Here is a 22,870-nt window from a genome sequence, read left to right as displayed (position 1 = left end):
CAGGGTCGGGAATTTTAACCATAAATGGTTAATTTCGCTGGCACAGGGGCTGGGTGTGTGTTTCGTCTTCATCATCATTTCATCGTCATCACGACGCGCAGGTCGCCTACGGGTGTTAAATCAAAAGACCTGCATCTGGCGAGCCGAACTTGTCCTCGGACACTCCCGGCACTAAAAAAAGCCATACGCCATTTTTCTTTCAGACTACTACTAAATATTGTTATGAGAAACTGTTAGAATTACTATTTTTGTTTTCATCACTGCTTTCTTTTTAGTACAATATTGTATTTTGTAGAAATAGTAGTATTACATTATGTCCTAATCCCCGTACAAGTTTTGATTTATTGACAATCCATACAATTTGATTATTTTCAACATACATACATACATACATACATTATCATTATAGACTGTTATGCCTTTCAGCGTTCAGTCTGCAAGCCTCTGTAAATTTACCAAACGTCGCCACAATCCTCGATTTGCAACTAGTGTAGTGGCCTCATTTAGTTTTATACCTCTTATCTTTAAATCGTTAGAAACCGAGTCTAACCATCGTCGTCTTGGTCTACCTCTACTTCTCTTACCCTCCATAGCAGAGTCCATTATTCTCCTAGGTAAACTATCCTCCTCCATTCGCCTCACATGACCCCACCACCGAAGCCGGTTTATGCGTACAGCTTCATCCATAGAGTTTATTCCTAAATTAGCCTTTATCTCCTCATTCCGAGTACCCTCCTGCCATTGTTATCACCTGTTTGTACCAGCAATCATTCTTGCTACTTTCATGTCTGTTACTTCTAACTTATGAATAAGATATCCTGAGTCCACCCAGCTTTCGCTCCCGTAAAGCAAAGTTGGTCTGAAAACAGACCGATGTAAAGATAGTTTCGTCTGGGAGCTGACTTCCTTCTTACAGAATACAGTCGATCGCAGCTGCGAGCTCACTGCATTAGCTTTACGACACATTGATTCAATATCACTTACTATATTACCATCCTGGGAGAACACACAACCTAAATACTTGAAATTATCGACCTGTTCTAGGTTTGTATCACCAATCTGACATTCAATTCTGTTGAATTTCTTACCTACTGACATCAATTTAGTCTTCGAGAGGCTAATTTTCATACCATACTCATTGCACCTATTCTCAAGTTCCACGATATTAGACTGTAGGCTTTCGGCACAATCTGCCATTAAGACCAAGTCGTCAGCATAGGTCAGACTGCTTAGTACATTTCCACCTAAATGAATACCTCCCTGCCATTTCATACCTTTCAGCAGATGATCCATGTAAACTACAAACAGCAAAAGTGAAAGATTACAGCCTTGTCTAACCCCTGTAAGTACCCTGAACCAAGAACTCATTCTGCCATCAATTCTCACTGAAGCCCAGTTATCAACATAAATGCCTTTGATTGCTTTTAATAATCTGCCTTTAATTCCATAATCCCCCAGTATGGCGAACACCTTTTCCCTCGGTACCCTGTCATATGCTTTCTCTAGATCTACGAAACATAAACACAACTGCCTATTCCTCTCGTAGCATTTTTCAATTACCTGGCGCATACTGAAAATCTGATCCTGACAGCCTCTCTGTGGTCTGAAACCACACTGGTTTTCATCCAACTTCCTTTCAACGACTGATCGCACCCTCCCTTCCAAGATGCCAGTGAATACTTTGCCTGGTATACTAATCAGTGAGATACTCGATAGTTGTTGCAATCCTTCCTGATCCCTTGCTTATAGATAGGGGCAATTACTGCTTTTGCCCAATCTGAAGGTACCTTACCAACACTCCACGCTAATTTTACTACTCTATGAAGCCATTTCATCCCTGCCTTCCCACTATACTTCACCATTTCAGGTCTAATTTCATCTATTCCTGCTGCCTTATGACAATGGAGTTTATTTACTATCCTTTCCACTTCCTCAATCATAATTTCACCAACATCATTTTCCTCCTCCCCATGAGCTTGACTGTTTGCAACACCACCAGGATGATTTCCTTTTACATTGAGAAGATGTTCAAAATATTCCCTCCACCTCTCCAGTGATTCCCTGGGATCTATTATGAGTTCACCTGAATTACTCAAAACACTGTTCATTTCCTTTTTCCCTCCCTTCCTAAGATTATTTATTACTGTCCAGAAAGGTTTCCCTGCTGCTTGACCTAGCCTTTCCAGGTTGTTACCAAAATCTTCCCATGACTTCTTTTTGGATTCAACAATTATTTGTTTCGCTCTGTTTCTTTCATCTACATACAACTCCCTATCTGCCTCGGCCCTTGTTTGGAGCCATTTCTTATAAGCCTTCTTTTTACGTTTACAAGCTGCTCTCACTTCATCATTCCACCAAGATGTTCGCCTTTTCCCATCTTTACACACAGTTGTTCCTAGGCATTCCCTGGCTGTTTCTACTACAGCATCCCTGTATGCCACCCATTCACTTTCTATATCCTGAACCTGCTTAATGTCTACTGTTCGAAACTTCTCACTAATCATATCCATGTACTTCCGTCTAATTTCCTTGTCCTGGAGATTTTCTACCCTTATTCGTTTGCAGACAGATTTCACTTTCTCTACCTTAGGCCTAGAGATACTTAGTTCACTACAGATCAGACAGTGGTCTGTATCATCGAAAAATCTCCGGAAAACTCGTACATTCCTAACAGATTTCCTGAATTCGAAGTCTGTTAAGATATAGTCTATTATGGATCTGGTACCCCTAGCCTCCCATGTGTAGCGGTGAATAGCCTTATGCTTGAAGAATGTATTCGTAACAGCTAAACCCATACTAGCACAGAAGTCCAGCAAACGCTTCCCATTCCCATTAGCTTCCATATCTTCCCCACATTTACCAATCACCCTTTCGTATCCTTCAGTTCTATTCCCAACTCTCGCATTGAAATCGCCCATTAGCACTATTCTATCCTTGCTGTTTACCCTGACTACGATGTCACTCAATGCTTCATAAAACTTGTCAACTTCATCCTCATCTGCACCCTCACATGGTGAATACACGGACACAATTCTAGTCCTAATTCCTCCACAAATCTACCCACATCATTCGCTCATTTACGTGCCTAACAGAAACTATGTTGCGTGCAATGGTATTCCTGATAAAGATCCCTACCCCAGACTCTGCCCTTCCCTTTCTAACACCCGTCAAGTACACTTCATAATCTCCTATCTCTTCCTCGTTATCTCCCCTTACCCGAATATCACTTACTCCTAGCACATCCAGATGCATCCTCTTTGCTGACTCAGCCAGTTCTACTTTCTTTCTTCCATAAGCCCCATTAATATTGATAGCTCCCCATCGAATTCCATTTCGTTCGCCAAGTTGTTTCCAAGGAGTCCCTCGCCTGTCAAATGGGAGTGGGACTCCGTTACTCCCATAGGTCCGAGGCTTGCTTAAAATGTTCTGAGCTCGGTCGATTCATGATGCAGGATGCTGCCCTACTTGCACATAGTCCAAGTGAGGATCTCTCCTCTAACGGGTTATGGACCACCGGTGGATTGTATAGTCCTAGCCGCCTGAGCACAAGGAGGGCCAGGACTCAGAATATGTCCGAGATGCCCACTCCTATTCCATAGCAACTGGTATCCCGACTCTCAGGACCACTTACTAGGCCACTCAGCCGTTGCCCATGGTTCACGAACTAGGACGTGACTACAGTAACCCACAAACATGAACCATGATTTTCAAATAGAGAATAATATATTCTGGTCATATTACAGTCGTATTAGAGTATATAACTCCAGGACACTATAATGAGAGCAGGGATGCCTTGTAGAGTGACCTGGTTATAAACCAGAACGAACTCACGTTGCAGAACACATTCGTGTTGCTCGTGTTTACGTATCTGCATCATAGATGATACTCGGAATTGATTCCGGAATCGGGTGCCCGATTCCCCAGGCATTTGGAATCGACTCTTCGCGATTCCAGTCGCAACCTATCACTAGCTAATACGCCTGCTCATTCGCCCGGTCACACAACACGTAAACGAGCGAACACGGCATAGTTAAAAGTTCAGGCGCTTGGAGCGCTGATAAGCTGTCATTAGTCTGCTTGACGAGACTAGTTCAGTGATCATTGCGAAGAGTGCTGGTGTTATTTGAGCTTGTGTTTACCTTATTTGATTTGTTCCTTTGGGCGTGAACCGTTTTAATATTTATGTACATACTATGGCTCACTGCCTTTGTGCCTTTATGTAAGAGCAAAAGCAGATCGAGGAATGGGATTTCGTTTCATGAATTTTCTTTGAACCAACAGCAACTTCAAAAATGGCTAAAGTTTCTTTCAAGAAAGGGTTACTTGGCGAATTTCAATTCGAGATCATCGAAACTATATGTTCACAACACCCAGTAAATCCACACTGTCACGCTACGTATGAAATATAAACCGTGAGATTAGAAGAACACCCTAAATGAAGCAGAAATATTGTGTTTATTGGTAGTCGATGAAATGTCCATCGAACAGCAGATGTTACATGACAAACTCGACACCTTCTTTGGATAGAAAACACTTAATTCCATGTTGAGCAAATAAAAACTACTCACTACAAAACTGCCAACGAAAGTAGAAAACCAATTACCTTGGTCAATAACATTCCACGCTTTTTAATTTCTGTTATGACTACAAAATACAAGTATCATTTTTCTTTTCTACAGGCTTTCAGGTAGAGATCTACAGTACATACTTTAACACTCACAACAATAAAGGAAGGGGACGCATTCACACCACAATTTTGTTAATGCAGGTGTCACTATCAAATACATGTTATCAATAAAGTAATTGATCGGCATGAATTTCTTCAGCTTGGGTGAGGAGAGATTGCATTGTCTGGAAAATGATGTTCGCCAGCACCATACCTGAAGGAACTTAAAACTGCCAGTGAGAAAGCCGGGAAACAATTCCTTAGTAGGGAGACGCGTAAGTCCATTCTGTTAACTACAGCATCAACAGTGGATTGTGTCAAGTACCAGCACTCTGTGCAAATGTCAAGCATCTTCAGTCTCCATGGCTTTTTGGAGACATGAATCGTGGCTATTCCTCCAAGCAGTAACGTGGAGGTGGATTTTGGCATTTTTCTGATCAGAAATGCCGTAGAGATCATGATTTTGTATTGAAAGCATAACCATGAGTGTATAACAATTTTGGTCCGTCTATGTGTGACTGTTTAGTGCCTATTTTGCGAGATTCACTTCAGTTGTCCTGAAATGGGGCACTCACTGTTGTTGAGTGTCCGGCTCCATGGGTAAATGGTTAGCGTGCTGGCCTTTGGTTACAGGAGTCCCGGGTTCGATTCTCGGCAGGGTCGGGAATGTTAACCCTTATTGGTTAATTTCGCTGGCACGGGGGCTAGGTGTATGTGTCGTCTTCATCATCATTTCATCCTCATGCCGACGCGCAGGTCGCCTACGGGTATCAAATCAAAAGACCTGCATTTGGCGAGCCGAACTTGTCCTCGGACACTCCCGGCACTAAAAGCCATACGCCATTTCATTTCACTGTTATCGAGAGAAGTTATTTGCGAGTGTGGTCTTTCTGTATTCTTAAATAACAATGCCTCATCAACAGCAGATATCTTTGAATACCCGAAATATTTGAACGCGAGAACGTGAAACCTTTCGACAGAAGGCATTGCGTATGTAGCTCCAAAATAAAGAGGTAGGCCTATGTGAATTTTTTTTCCTTCCTTTACCCTTAACATTATTTTGTGCTATTTTTTCCGCTGAAGCCGCTGATGTTTTATTAAGGTGTAAGGTGTGATTTAAATATGTTGATCGAGTAATTGACAATGTATTTAAACAGAAATATGCTAAATACTTAACGTGTGCTGTAATGAACAATCCTGTTTCAATGCCAGCGATGCAGCGCTCGACGGTAAAAATGGGAACTAGGCCCATATCCCCATCTACCATATCGCTGCATTGGGAAGGCGTATTAGCGCAGTCATGGTAGAGGGCGTTGGTTCGCAGAACGAATCCGTGATAGTTCGATTTATCGTTCATATGCGTATGCACGATTGGCAACTAGTTTGAAACGTGACAAACTAATTTCTATAATGAACGGAATTGGTTGGAGACGGCAGCCGTTTTGAATTAACGTGTTGTGTACTCTGTGAGCTTCAGACATTAATTAGGATATTATTCGTAACTTCAAGTTAAAAATGGATGAAGACAGTTAGATAACAATGTGAATGACTAAATATTATTAGTTGAAAGTCGGAAATTTATATACACTTAGAGATAAATACAGAAGGTCAGTTATGAAACGAACATAGATGGCACTGGGTATGCTTGACTCGCTGATTGAAAGAGTTTTCGTCCAGGATCAGAAACTGTTCCAACGGTTTACTGATGGTTTCCAACAGTTTAAAAACCTTGTATGAACAACACATTAGTAGTCAACAACTCTGATGATCGCTAGGCTACTACGAACGTGAATTTGAATGTGCGCATGCATCTGATTGTTGGCAATAGTTTCTGACTGTACTACGAAGAAAGCTACAGAGTAACACAAAAACCCTCAGACGAAACAAGTACACTTTTGTCACAGTGTGTTCAATCTGTTCTGTCAGTGTACTGTACAGTGCAGTACGTAACAAATGTAGAACTGTTCCCTTACAGGTATTGTTCAAAATATCGACTCCCATGATTACGACATCGTTGGTTTCCGGCACGTTAAGGAACTCTTGCATGACAACATTCCGGCACCCTGGTGTTTGTCAAGAACTAGTAGTTTTATTTTCAGTGCAATACAGGTACAAACGTAACTGAAATGCAATTAAGCCTACTCTGTAATGAACTACCGGAGATCTCGGGTCCCTAATAGCAGTATACTCAGATAGTTTGTTAATGGAGTTCGACTTCATGTTATATAATGCTTTTTCAATTGAAACACAGAGAGAGCTGGCAACACTGAAAATAACAGACGATACAACCAAGGGTTGCATTGAAATGAAATGGCGTATGGCTTTTAGTGCCGGGAGTGTTCGAGGACAGTTCTTTAGATTTGACACCCGTAGAGACTTGAGGGTGAGACGTGATGAGGGTGAAATGATGATGAAGACACACACACCTAGCCGCCAGAGGAATTACCCAGTTATTATTAAAATTCCCGGCCCTGCTAGGAATCGAACCCGGGACCCCTGTGACCAAAGGCCAACACGCTAACCATTTAGCCATGGAGCCGGGCAAGGGTTGCATTGTTTGATGTGTACAGTAACAGCTCAAACGTCGTCAGTCCGAGACATGCGTTCGCTAGGTAGTTGAGAAAGTTGTTGCAACATTCGCGTTAAATGGTTACGTCTAAACGATTATACACACTGCACTGGTATTTATTTATTTATTTATTTATTTATTTATTTATTTATTTATTTATTTATTTATTATTTTTATAATTGGCTTTACGTCGAACCGACACAGATAGGTTCTATGGCGACGATGGGAGAGAAAAGGGGTAGGAGTGGAAAGGAAGCGGCCGTAACCTAATGAAAGTACAGCCCCGGCATTTGCCTGGTGTAAAAATGGGAAACCACGGTAAGCCATCTTCAGGACTGCCAACGGTGCGGTTCAAACCCACTATCTCCCGAATGCAAGCGCACAGCCGCACACTCCCAATCGCACGACCAACTCGCTGATATTTATTTATTTATTTATTTATTTATTTATTTATTTATTTATTTATTTATTTATTTATTTATTCTTCTTCTTCTTCTTAATCTGTTCATCCTCCATAGTCGGCTTTTCCCTCGGACTCAGCGAGGGATCCCACCTCTACCGCTTCAAGGGCAGTGTCCTGGAGCTTCAGACTTTGGGTCAGGGGATACAACTGGGGATAATGACCAGTACCTCGCCCAGGTGGCCTCACCTGCTATGCTGAACAGGGGACTTGTGGAGGGATGGAAAGTTTGGATGGGATAGGCAAGGAAGAGGGAAGGAAGTGGCCGTGGCCTTAAGTTAGGTACCATCCCGGCATTTGCCTGGAGGAGAAGTGGGAAACCACGGAAAACCACTTCCTGAATGGCTGAGGTGGGAATCGAACCCACCTCTACTCAGTTGACCTCCAGAGGCTGAGTGGACCCCGTTCCAGCCCTTTTCAAATTTCGTGACAGAGCCGGGAATCGAACCCGGGCCTCCAGGGGTGGCAGCTAATATTTAATTTATTTATTTATTTATTTATTTATTTATTTATTTATTTATTTATTTATTTATTTATTTATTTATTTATTTATTTATTTATTTATTTTTATAATTGGCTTTACGTCGAACCGACACAGATAGGTTCTATGGCGACGATGGGAGAGGAAAGGGGTAGGAGTGGAAAGGAAGCGGCCGTAGCTTAATGAAAGTACAGCCCCAGCATTTGCCTGGTGTGAAAATGGGAAACCATGTTAAGCCATCTTCAGGGCTGCCAACGGTGCGGTTCAAACCCACTATCTCCCGATTGCAAGCACACAGCCGCACACTCCCAATCGCACGACCAACTCGCTGGGATTTATTTATTTATTTATTTATTTATTTATTTATTTATTTATTTATTTATTTATTTATTTATTTATTTATTTATTTATTTATTTATTTATTTATTTATTTTGATCCCGACAGACCCAGTACAAAAGGAACAGAAGTGATAAGTACAATTAGTACTATTGTACTTAAGTGCACTATTGCACCTAAAAATATGCTGGTAGAAGCTCTACTGGTCCGCCTCTGTAGTATAGTGGTTAGTGTGATTAGCTGCCACCCCCGGAGGCCCGGGTTCGATTCCCGGCTCTGCCACGAAATTTGAAAAGTGGTACGAGAGCTGAAACAGGATCCACTCAGCCTCGGGAGGTCAACTGAGTAGAGGGGTGTTCGATTCCCTCCTCAGCCATCCTGGGAGTGGTTTTCCGTGGTTTCCCACTTCTCCTCCAGGGAAATGCCGAGATGCTACCTAACTTAAGGCCACGGCCGCTTCCTTCCCTCCCCCTTGTCTATCCCTTCCAGTCTTCCCATCCCCTCACAAGGCCCCTGTTCAGCATAGCAGGTGAGGCCGCCTGAGCGAGCTACTGGTCCTCCTCCACAGTCTCATCCCCCGACCCAAAGTCTCAAGCTCCAGGACACTGCCCTTGGGCGGTAGAGGTGTGAACACTCGCTGAGTTCGAGGGTAAAACCAAACCTGGTGGGTAAGCAGATTAAGAAAGAAAGAAAGAAAGAAAGAAAGAAGCTCTACTGTTAGTTTTCCCACATTTCGACTATTGTGATGCGACTTATAGCAACACTGGGCGCAAATTATTGAGCAGATTGCAACGTGGTCGAAGTACATGCGTGAGATACGTCTCTAACCTTCGGTACTATGACCATGTAACTCCTTCATAAAACCACCTATGTTAGTCCCGAGGAGAAATCCGTCGTACTATGCATATCCAATGGCATTTCCATAAAGCCCTTCATTCTTAACAGCCATTTTACCTTTCTCTTTATATTTCAAGTACCTCTCGTCTTATTACACAGTCTTGACACTAGGTCTACTAATAATTCTGTCTTTGCAATTCCTACCCATAGAACTGCAATTTGCGATAATTCATTCTCAGTACATGCCTGCCGTGAGTAGATCCTCCTTTCTGAAAGTATCAGAGGAATATGTCCTATTCGCACATTCTAAGAAACTCTTTGGAGCCATTTTGAGCCCAAATAAGGATCCTATGTAAGACCTGATGTTGCTACTCACAAACCATTCTATTGTTCAAATGTTATTAAATTTCATCCACTACTTTCTTTTTTTTTTACATATAGAATATTAGTTTTAAGCATTCTTTTGTCTTCATTATCCATATGTTAGTAGTCATCACATTGTACGTATATTCAATTATTGTAATGGAATACAATGTATAAATTCCTGTGCTGGGTTAAATGGGGGAGAAGGTCTGATGGCCTTAATCTCGGAAGGTAAAATAAAACATTACTTACTAAAACGTGGGGTGATTCAATTCATGTGCGAATAAGGTGCTTTGACCGAGAAAAGTGTCACGAAGTGTACTTGAATTTCACCATAACGCACATCAAAACGCCGCGAACGCGACACTGGACAGTCAGCACTGCTTTTGCTGGTGTCTTATGGATCACCCGCCTTACGATCAAGAACTCTCCTCTTGCGACGATCACGTCTTGAATCTGCTAACGAAAGCCCTGAAGAGTCAGAGTGTCACCATCGATCCAACGTTTCCTACTGGAGTTTTTAAGATAAGATAAGATAATACCCGTCTCCCATAACCTCGCAAACCACAGATCGGGAAAAGGGTACTGTTTATTGCAACCAGTTCTTAATCTGATATATGCATTTTACAAAAGTTGGTATCCTATAGCATAATTAAAAACCTGCAGTAAAAGCACAAATAAAAGAAGTGTCCGTAAAACATCATTAACCAAATTGTAACCCATGTAAGTGATTTAGCAAACCAAACCCAAACCCCACGGCACTTAACGCCCTTGAAAGGGCCTTGGCCTGCCCAGCGACCGCTGCTCAGCCCGAAGGGCCGCAGATTACGAGGGGTCGTGTGGTCAGCACGACGCATCCTCTCGGCCGTTATTCTGGGTTTTCGAGACCGGGGCCGCCATCTCACCGTAATCACGTAGGCTGAGTGGACCTTGAACCAGCCCTCAGGTCGAGAGAAAAATCCCTGACCTGGCCGGGAATTGAAGGGCCTTGGCCTACCAAGCAACCGCTGTTCAGCCCCAAAGCCTGCAGATTGCGAGGGGTCATGTGGTCAGCAAGACAATTCCTCTCGGCCGTTATTCTTCGATTTCTAGACCGGGGCCGCTATCTCACCGTCAGATAGCTCTTCAATTCAAATTACGTAGGCTGAGTGGAACTCGAACCAGCCCTCAGGTCCAGATAAAAATCCCTGACTTGGCCGGGAATCGAACCCGGGGCCTCCGGACGAGAGGCAGGCGCGCTACCCTTACACCACGGGGCCGGCAGTGATTTAGTAACAGAAGATAAATAATGGCCTGAAATGAGTCTTGAAAACATTATTGTAAGAAATAGCACTTGAAGGAATGAAACTTCCCGGATATGCTACAGATGTCCAGCGGTGACCTCGGAAATGTGACTCCCCAAAGTGAAGGTCACCGCAGTAGTCCTCCTTACTCCCTCCACACCGCATTCGACATCTCAAATGAATATTAGTATTATATTTTCCTGGTGGAGTGGAAGAGTGGTTCAACATGCAACCAGCATCCTTCATTGTGGAAATTATCTGTAGAATTTTTCAAACTATTAACGGAATGCTATCGTTGTTATATAGAGCATGTTGCCTAGTACGTGTAATGTAAATTTCTTGACATCAGTCCACGTTTCCACTGAATAACCTTTATATTTGCACGCATACGAACAGCAGTACCATCCTTTCATTGCACAACTGCAAAACATCACACCCTTTCCACACTTTCGATTCATAATTATGTTGTTCTGGAAACAAACCACATTATTAATGTGTACTAATAATGTAAACATTGCTGACCACAGAAATTCATAATGAATGGGTCGTGTGGTAATAAACATACCGACACAGTACAGGTCTGATATCAGACCCGTTATCATATGAACCTACAAGTTGGAACACATCCTTAGAAGTACCGACACGGTCTCTCAACTGGGAGGTGTGACCATGGGCCCTGCCTGAATCTGGCACTGTTTCCACACACTTCTGTCAGGTTTCTCACTAACACCGTTCATATCTGGTTTCCCTTCATCCGTGTTCCTCTCCAACCCCTTCAAGGCCTCTACGATATGCTTGGCATCAATACATGTCTTCTGCTAACGTTTAGTTGTAAGTTTCAGAAATATATTAAAAAATCCAAGCAACTCAATGTTGAAACAATCCTAGGGATATGAGCTACGAATTTTAGGTAAATAAAATATTAAAAAGTGAGAATATATTCTTTATTTATTCCTAAAATTTACAATTAGTTTCTTAATCATCGTTGTCAGGCCGATTAGATTAGGAGTTTTCCTTTTTTTTACAATTACGAGCGCTAATGTGAGTTAATGCAGAGTTTCACTTAAGCCCTTATAACTACACTAGCTGATGTACCCGTGCTTTGTTACGGCATTCTCAGAAAGACTGTCTTTATAGTTTTCTAACTGATGTCAACATACGTCATAAAAAAAGTTAGTAGGAATGTGGCTATTAAAAGCAATATTATCATACAATATACTGGATCAAATGAAAAACCGCATATTTTCCAGCTTTTAACGAACAGTACTACGGTGCCGATCTGATAGTCCAAAGTTCCAGTGCTGGAATGACCACGCCGCAGATAGCCGTGAACAGTCCTCTGCCATTATTTATCAATCAGTCAATACTGATCTGCATTTAGGACAGTCCCCCTGGTGGCAGATTCCCTGTACGTTGCTTTCATACCATTTTCTTAAATGATTTCAAAGAAATTGGATATTTATTGAACATCTCCCTTGGTAAGTTATTCCAATCCCTCATTCCCTTCCTACAAATGAATATTTGCCCCTATTTGTCCTCTTGAATTCCAACTTTATCTTCATATTGTGATCTTTTCTACTTTTAAAGACACCACTCAGACTTACTCGTCTACTAATGTCACTCCACGCCTTCTCTCCCCTGACAGCTCGGAACATACCACTTAGTCGAGCAGCTCGTTTAAGTGTGCACACTGCTTATTCCAGTCAGTGCCACAGAAAAGGGATTACCGAGCTCGATAGCTGCAGTCGCTTAAGTGCGGCCAGTATCCAGTAATCGAGAGATTGTAGGTTCGAGCCCCACTGTCGGCAGCCCTGAAGATGGTTTTCCGTGGTTTCCCATTTTCACACCAGGCAAATGCCAGGGCTGTGCCTTAATTAAGGCCACGGCCGCTCCCTTCCAATTCCTAAGTCTTTCCTATCCCATCGTCGCCATAAGACATATCTGTGTCGGTGCGACGTAAAGCAAATGGCAAAAAAAAAAAAAAAAAAAAAAAAAAGTAGAATAGGGATTGAACAGCTCGGATGCTATGATGTACCAGTGTGTTACATATTCTACCAGTAGTATCAGACAATTTATGAAGCAGAGGAATGGCATGCTAAAGAAGAAAGTTACCTAAGAAGAAAGTTACCTAACTCCCCCAGCTACTTCTCGCCAATATTCAGGCACGACCGGGGGAGTTGGCCGTGCGATTAGGGGCGCGCGAACCCCACTGTAGACAGTCCTTAAGATTGATTTCCGTGGTTTCTCATTTTCATACCAGGCAAATGCATGGGCCGTTCCATAATTAACGTCACAGCCACTTCCTTCTCACTCCTAGCCCTTTCTTATCCCATCGTCGCCATAAGACCTATCTGTGTTGGTGCGCCTTAAAGCAAGTTTAAAAAAATACTCGGTACGCAACAGTAATCCCATCTATCGGAGATGAGTGGCAACAGAAGACACAAAGCACATCACAACAAACAATTGTCAATGCAATGTTACTGTTGATCAGTTTTATGAGCTTTCTATATTGTAGGCCTCCACATTTAGTTTTCTTTCAACTTCGTTGATATTAGGACGTCTTATACAATTATTTATAGCGTAAACTGTAGTTCATTATTCCCCGACTTTACATATCGATTTTCATTAAATTCTGTTCGCTCATTTTCTCGTGACTCGGCGCTGATATGGACTTGAGCAACAAAAATACAAATTCATGAATAACTCTGTTATCATAGCCGGTATGGTAAAAATGCATAAGGCATAAATTATTGGAAATTGAATAGTGTATAACTTTAGTTATGTAGTATTTGTCGACAGGACCACTAATAAAAAAATATTTAAGAATTAAATTTTAGGCCTTCCCCTAAACTACCATTTCATTCAGCGTGAATAAAATTATTTATAGCCTAGATTTTAGCGACTTATTTCCCTACTTTTCATACAGATTTTCATTAAGATAGGACCACTAGTAACATAAATATTTGAAAATTAAATTTTAGGCCTTCCATTTCTCTCAGCGTGAATAAAATTATTTATGGCCTAGATTATAGTCGTGGTTTCCCATTTTCACACCAGGCAAATGCTGGGGCTGTACCTTAATTAAGGCCACGACCGCTTCCTTCCCACTCCTAGCCCTTCCCTGTCCTATCATCGCCATAAGACCTGTCTGTGTCGGCGCGACGTAAAACAACTAGCAAAAAAAAAAAAAAAAACATTATACCGACTTATTGCCCGACTTCGCATACCGATTTTCATCAAATTCTCTTTAGCCGTTTTCTAGTGATGCGTGTGCATACATACATACCGTACAGACCGACTGACAGACAGAAATTAGGGAAAATTAAGAAGTGCATTTCCTTGTTACTGTGGACACGCCCGATACAGAAATACCATACTTTTTAAATTCTGTGCAATGTACAGAAAACTGTTATTGTATATAGAGAGATTTGGTGTGGACATTTTACAAAAATACCAAACACGCCCGAGGGTATTGAATCAAGGAACATATTGCAGAAATAATTATGTAAATAAGTTAATTTTTTCTAGGATATGAATAAAAAAGAATACGTGTAAAGAAAGAAGCGATTTTAGGCTTTTTCCAGAACTGCATTTAGGCCGGAAGTGATCTTCGAAATTTCTTTTTATTTTTTAATTTTGATGCAGCTATCCAAGACTCAAAATTTGAAACCCTTTCGGCCCCTTTAGCCCTTCAGCTTTCGGCACAGTTGAGGAAACTGCTTAAATTTACATTTTTTGTAGTATGAGGACCCCTATTTTGCCAGCTAAGAAATCAAAATTAATACTATTTACTTCTGTGTCACAAAGGGCAGTAGGAAAGTTTTGCAATACGCAAAAACGGTTGGCTGGACATCCCTGTTATGGTGGGGGATGAAAAGAGGGGTGAAAACCGGTCTAGAAGACAGCAAGGCGCGCCCTTCACACCACTTGTTACCAACCAGTAGGACTGAACGCAAGTCAAGATGTCAGTGTGGTCTAAGGGTGAATATCGCGCAATTATCCGCTACAATTTTGCTCGTGGATTAACTGTTGACCAGTGCCTGGAGGCAATGACTCCCGTGCTGAGGAAAGACTGTCCGCAACGGACAACAATTTTCTGCTGGTACAAAGAGTTCCAGAGGGGAAATTTTGGGGTTGAAGACGATCCTCGTTCTGGGCGACCGTCTGAATCAGTGACTGAGGAAAACATTGAAGCCGTGAGGAAAATGTTGCGGAAGAGAGGCGGTTGACATATCGGCAGGTAGAAGAGACCCTCCACATCCCTGCACAAGCTATTCATTCAGTTCTACACGACCATCTCATTGTTAGAAAGGTTTGTTCCCTTTGGGTGCCCCTTTCGCTTTCAGAGGAACAAAGGGTACATCAAGTGAAATGGTGCCGAAAAATGCTAAAACAGTTTGAAAATGGGACTTCGCGTAACGTCAATAGCATCTTTACAGATGACCAAATTTGGCTTTATTATTACGATGTCCCAACAAAATGTCAGAACAAAATATGGCTGTTTGAAGATGAGGGTACTCCTGTGACTGTGCGAAAGTCAAGGTCAGCGAAGAAAAGGATGATTGCAGTATTCTTCACTAAACGGGGCAATCTGACTCGAGCTGTGCTAGAAACACAAAGGACAGTTACTGCGAAGTGGTACAGTGAGACTTGTCTGCCTCAGGTCATCCAAGCTCTCAAGCAGCTCCGTCCAAGGTCACGGCTCAACACTTGGCTCTTGTATCACGACAATGCTCCAGCACATCGTGCTAATGTAACAATGGATTTTCTTGCCAGATCAGGGTTGACTGTGCTTGATCACCCTTCCTACAGACCTGATCTTGCCCCATGTGACTTCGCACTCTTCCCAGAAGTGAAGATGAAGCTGAAAGGGCGGCGTTTTGCATCCGACGAGGAGCTTCTGCCAGCATGGGACCAAGAGTGGGAAAATATGTTACCGAAGAAAAGTGGCAGAGTTGGTTCAGTGACTGGTTTCAACGTACGGAGAAGTGTATTGAGTGTGGTGGAAATTGTTTTAAAATAGTCTCACATTGCAAAACTTTCCTAATGCCCTTTGTACAAGCCTCCGTGGCTAAGGCGGCAGCGCGCCGGCCTCTCACCGCTGGGTTCCGTGGTTGAAATCCCGGTCACTCTATGTGAGATTTGTGCTGGACAAAGCAGAGGTGGGACAGGTTTTTCTCCGAGTACTCCGGTTTTCCCTGTCATGTACATTCCAGCTACACTCTGCAATATCATTTCATTTCATCTGTCATTCATAAATCATTGCCCCAGAGGTGTGCGACAGGCTTCGGCAGCCGGCACAATTACTATCCTCGCCGCTAGATGGGGCTTCATTCATTCCATTCCTGACTCGGTCACTAACTGGAAACAGGCTGTGGATTTTCTCTTCTGTGTTACGGATTTCCGTTTACGAACGGAGTGTTGGGATGCTTGCTGAATCGTTGAGGTTCACCTGTTCCCGTTTACTCCTGTCTGCCCTTGACAAGTTCTATACACTTCCGCTAGTCTTTGTGATTTCCAAGCTGTCGAACCGCTCTGGTCTCCACAGTATCTAACTCACACTGCACATATCTTGTAAGTATTTACATAGAGTAATAGTAGCTGGAGGGGAAAATAATCCCAAGAGCTTCATCTCCACTTGAAGCTGAAAAACTTACACTAGCGTAACATGCGAAATATTCTCTCATTTCTCAGCATGGAGTTAGAGCGATGAGTTCTCTCGTTATCAACGAACTGCAACTCGTACAACACTGCGTTCCTTCCTTATAACATGTTGTTAAATTGTTGCTTACATCGGAGAAATATGTTTTGTTGCCAGAAAAGGAAGTAATGATGTGTTCTTGTAAACAATGTAGTAAGCTATTTAGTAAAACATCTAAATACCAAGATCAAGGTTATCTATTTGAGGACTTAATCTTCTTCCCTGAACTTTTTCCCAATTAACTGGGGTAGGTGGCTATATAGCTTAAGCTCAGTTTTACGGTTGGTTGTTCTTCCTGGCGCCAACTCTATGTGTAGGGTTGTAGGCCTATTTACTATTGAGTTTTCCAGTGAGGTTTCGGTGTGTTGTATGTAGATGAACAAAAACGATCATAAACACCCATTTCCCGAGGTAGGGGATTAACTACACGTGGCTAAAATCCCATCCCGGAGGGGAATGCCACTGCGCTATCCATTCAGCCTGGGAGCCGGACAAGTGAATCTCCTTGAGGACCAAAGAAAACAACTATTCGTATTGTGATAAGGATGGGCGAGAGTACAGGGGGAGCCAGTGGATGGCTACAATCTTGGCGAGGGGCAACAATGTGAGTGGGGCTGCGGCAAGTAAAATAATGGCCTCAACAATAGAAAGGTGTCCACAATGACATGGAAGTGGAAACTGCTGGCCTATTTAGAAAATGAAGCCGGGGTAGAGTCAGTCAGTTTCGAGTCTGTACGAGTCATTCCGGAGTGTTTTTTGTGATACCTGAAGACATCGCTTTTCAGTTTCGACTCAGTTAATTTATTAGATTCTTCAGTATGCTGAAATTAATTTTGAATACATAAATTTATAAACTACCTGAGAAAAAAATATATGGTAACGGAATTATACCTGAAAAAGGAACAAATTATTTAAATTAGAATGACAGGTTTCGGTCTTGAAAGAACATCAGATTCTATCAAATCACGCTCAAGATATTTTGAAATGTATGTTTATTTCTGTTTAAATCCTTAATAACTTGAAATTTGGAACTAATGAAGTCTCCGCGGAGAGGTCAACGGACTGACTAGGCGGCTGGACTCGCGCCAAAGACAGAGGGCTGGTATTGGAACAACTTGCATTCTATTTTAATTAATTTGTTTCATTTTTGGGTATAATTCTCCTACCTTATGTTTTCTTTTTAGACAGATTATAAATGTATTTATTCAAAATTAGTTTCGGCAGACTGAAGAATCTAACAGTTATAATAATAGTATAAAAATTCTGGAGTGTGCCGGCGAGGAGTACGACGGTCTTGATAAGGTGAAGTGTGGCGTGTAGGCAGAGTCGTGAAAACAACCGTTCTGGGGACGACACTAGCTGCGGCAGACGCACCAGAGAATCGTGCGTTCAGCCTAATTCCTGAGTACAAACTGTGTGAAGTAGAAAGTAAGCGTACTTGTAAACAGACGTTAATAGTATTTTTAAAAATACAGTCTACAGTGAAATGGGACATGTAAACTTCTTTGAAAACCGGTGCGCACATTGCATTTCAAAGGCTGGATGCTTGTTTAAAACATGACTGGAAATTCTTCCACTAAGCAAATGCCTTTCATTAACCAACCTTCAAAATGGCCAAATACGTAGTCGTATTTGCCTAAGCAAGCATGACAGACGTTAAGGCAATGAATCAACTGAAACTATGTTATTATGAGTCATTTTTTTATTCGAAGTTGCCCAGTGGAGTAAAATTATGGAAATACTGGGCAATTTCCAAATTTCCGCTCTCCGTGATTGATGACGATTAAGAAAGTAGATAAGTAAGTCAGTAAGTAAGTAAGTAAGTAAGTAATGTTTTATTTTACCAGGCAAGAGTAGGGACTTAAGACATTCTCTTTCATTTAACAGAAGTATGTATTACATTGTATTACATTACAATAGTTAACTTAAATACAAGTTACAAATTAATTAATTAATTAATAATATAACCAAAAACTAACTACATGCCACTCCAGCCCTGAAGCGCCTTGGTCTACCAAGCGACCGCTGCTCAGCCCGAAGGTCTACAGATTGCGAGGTGTCGTGTGGTTAGCAGACGAATCCTCTCGGTCGTTATTCTTGGCTTTCTAGACCGGGGCCGCTATCTCACTGTCAGATAGCTCCCCAGTTCTAATCACGTAGGCTGAGTGTACCTCGAACCAGCCCCCAGATCCAGATAAAAATCCCTGACCTGGCCGGGAATTGAACCCGGGGCCTCCGTGTAAGAGGCAGGCACGCTACCCCTACACCACGGAGCCGGCTTACTTAATAATATAAATAATGATAAATTAAATCAAATAAGAGGAAATATTCTTAATACTAATATCCTATGAGTAAAAAGTAGGTAGTAACTTTAATTTAACAACATTTATTTAAGATTACAAATTTTTAATTAATCTTCTGTCAGGGCATCCGTGACAATATAACGGTTGGGCGTAGTAGCAACAAGTTTACATACAATCCTTACTGGTGCATAAAATATCTTCAAAGAGCTTCTCTGAAAGTGTGAATAGCACTTATCCCTCTGATACTTTCAGGAAGGAGGTTCCACTCGCGGCAGGCAAGTACTTTGAATGAATTATCGTAAATAGCAGTTCCATGGATAGGTCAAGCAAGGATGGAAATATTAATAATAGATCTATCAACGTAGTATGTCGGAAGAATATTGTGCATACGCCTACACACCCACCCCTGAACCTGCATTATAAAAACGGAATATCTTATCGATATCATTGAAACGGAAAACGGTGGATAGTAGGTAAGTTAGGCCGGCGAAATTGTTACGAACCGAACTGGCAACTGTAACGGTGGAAGGACTGACGACTGAAGATCTCTCCTGCGTGAAATGAAATATGTATAGTGACAGCAGAAAATTACTACCACCCTTTGCCTAAACACAAGAAGTTGATACTAGAATTCAAGATCGCAGGGCTGAGTGGCTCAGACAGTTAAAGCGCTAGCCTTCTGGCCCCAACTTGGCAGGTTCGATCCTGGTTTCAGTCCGATGGTATTTGAAGGTGTTCAAATACGTCAGCCTCGTGTCGGTAGATTTACTGGCACGTGATAGAATTCCTGCAGGACAAAATTACGGCACCTCGATCGTCTCCGAAAACCGTAAAAGTATTTAGTGGGACATAAAGCAAATAACATTAAGTAGAATTCAAGATCTGCAACTCCTACTGACCAAGCGAAAAGGACTTCCGTTTGTGAATAATTCAGCATTAAAGCTGTTAATGTTTTCGTGTAATACTATTTGCCAGATTTATGCAAATAAGAAAGAGTATTTGTAGATGGCACATTCAATTATTGCTCCAGGTTTAATTATCCAGTTGTACTATGTACTTCTCGTATTTTGGCTATTCATCTTGGTATGTGCCAGCCTCGTGGTATCCCATTGAGGTATTTCCAGGAAGAGGCTGGTGACACAGACAACGTGGGATCTGCAAGCCGGCTTGAGGGATGGAGCCGCCCTTTTACGTGTATTCTCGTCGGCCGGCTTACCTGTGAGTTTCTTGGAGATTCAGCGGGAATGTTCTGCCTCTAGCCATCTCGAGAAAGTTCTGGCTCAAATCACCCGAGCTATAAAAAGGGAAGCTAGCCGCGGACATTGGTGAGAGTTGGGCTCCGTGGTGGAGTCAGTGTGTTGGGGTTTGGTGGCTAGGCTGAGGGCGTCAAGAGGTGTTGGCTGTCGCTGGTGTCCCGCCGAGGTCAGAACGAGCAGCTGTTGTTGTGGTGTGGGATAGACCAGTGAGTGGGTGGGCTGGAGACGACGGAACCGAAGACTGCACTGCGTGTTTGCGTATTTCTGTGGACTGAGGCTCGGCGTGAGTCAGCGAGGGAAGCCGCTATCGTGAGTGTGAGGGTAAATGGACCTGTGTTAATGTTCGCTGTTGTGAGTATCGTCCTGCTGTTGAATACTGTTGAGCTGTTTAGTTGTTCACTTCATGTGACAGTGTGAATTACTGGACTGCCTGTGGAGTCGAACCAACGAACAGCCATCGTGTATCGAGTGGCCCATAGCCCTTTGTTCAGATCCAGCGGTCAACACACAGCTGCTACATCAGCTGACTGGACTTGGGGAAGTGAAAGTAAGGATTAACTGTCCGCAGGTATAGCAACGGACTGGACCACCTGCTGTGCCGTAAGGAAGGAGGACTGGTAAATAGACAGCTATTAGTACGTGTGGCCATTCATAGCAGATTAGAAGTGTGTGTGTGTGTGTGTGTGTGTGTGTGTGTGTGTGTGTGTGTGTGTGTGTGTGTGCATTTATATGGTCATCCTGAAATGAATCAGAGTAATAAGACAGATGGGATTTTATTCGTAACTTGCAAATGTACCCGTACTTCGCCACGGGATTCTCCATTGTATACGGATTTCTCCGTAAATTACTGTAAACGCAGTGAGCAAGACTATATTAAATTGCACGTACAAACGGACTTCACCATCAGACGACTCGTTGAGTGTTCTACATGCTTGGTCCTGTAACATTTTCCTGTATCTCCTATATTTGTGGGTTAGATTCAGTTATTAATTGAATGGGGGGAAACTTGGTACAGTTTTCACATACTACTTTATTTGTTTGATACTCATGTGATCCTGGAATCATAAAATTTTGCGAACATATGGCCACTGGTCATGTCAATGTGCCTGCCCAATGTCATGATTGCATCTCTCCTATAAGTGTGCCAAAATAACATACACGTGTAAAAATTACAACATTAACTTGAACTCAAGAAATGCAGTACTATTTAACGAAGAAGGGATAGAGATACGACAAAATGTCATAGGTCCAAAGTTGTACATCTCTCCAAATTGAAACGCGATCTTTCGCGATACGACTTACGGTTTAGCCACCAATTATTCCGAAAGGAAGGTCTGAACCGTCCTTAAAATTGCATCCATATTTCGATATTTTCCGGGGCCAAACGTTATACATTTGCATGGCCTGGAAGATGTATTTCCTCCAAGAAAAGATTGTCCAGGTTTCGGGATTAGCACTCGCGTGCATACGGAGTATTAAGGAAGAAAGTAACACAGTTTATAAATTTAAAATTAACAGATAATAGGATTATAACTGAGGAGAGCGGGATGAGTAGAAATATGTAAATTACTAAGTGAATGTATTGGAAAATCAAATGCCCCTCAATAAATTATGCTGGTATGAGTTATGGATATAAGAAAGCGGTAACAGAGGAGAAATTTAGGGGCAGGGATTCTTAGGTAAATAGATAATAAGATGACTAATGGTGTTATAACTTGAGCAATTCGAGGACGGTTATAACCTCCAACGATATTCCACCAATATCCCGCAGAATGGCCGATTGACGCCTCTCTTGCCTTCTACCCAAGGAAAGACCACAAATTTAAAGGCATGGTGAGCAAAATGGCACTACGTTACTTCCCTGCTGGCAAGCAATCAGAGACGTTACCATGGTAACCTGTAGGATCGTTGTCGGTCTGTCGGTCACTCAATGCAGAGCATGTTACCCGCAGAAAAGAGTAAATTTCTCCGTCATTTGAAGAGTAAGGTAAATTATGAACATAACGAAAGTTGTTTATAATGAAGATGCGTTTCACATACGGTCGACGGAGTTTACGGACAATCAATAGTATAAGAGAAAATGGAGAAAACCATTCTAGTTTTCCTATAAACCAGATTTTAAAATGATATGCATATCGAAACCTTCCTCGGGATGAGTATCATCTAAAAATGAAGTTTGGATGAGATCTATCCAGCTGATTCGCAGTGATGGTGGAACAAACAGACAGACAAACAAAACAGACACGAAAAATAAAAACCACCGATTCGGTCTTGAATTGACCTAAAACAGATAAATATCTGAATATCTGAATATCTGCGAACCATGTGACCTTGCCGCGGTGGGGAGGCTTGCGTGTCCCAATGATGCAGATAGCCGAGCGGCAGGTGCAACCATATCGGATGGGTATCTGTTGAGAGACCAGACTAACGAATGGTTCATCGAAAGGGCGGTAGCAGCCTTTCGGTAGTTGCAAGGGCGGCAGTCTGGATGATTGACTGATACGGCCTTGTAATAATACTCAACATGGCTTAGCTGTGTTGATACTGCTACACGGCTGAAAGCAACGGGAAACTACAGCCGTAACTAACTCCCGAGGACATGCAGCTCTCTCTG

This window comes from Anabrus simplex, chromosome 4 (genome assembly GCF_040414725.1).
Source record: "Anabrus simplex isolate iqAnaSimp1 chromosome 4, ASM4041472v1, whole genome shotgun sequence".
In the NCBI taxonomy this organism is placed as follows: Eukaryota; Metazoa; Arthropoda; class Insecta; order Orthoptera; family Tettigoniidae; genus Anabrus; species Anabrus simplex.
Note: the sequence above shows the minus strand (reverse complement) of the source record.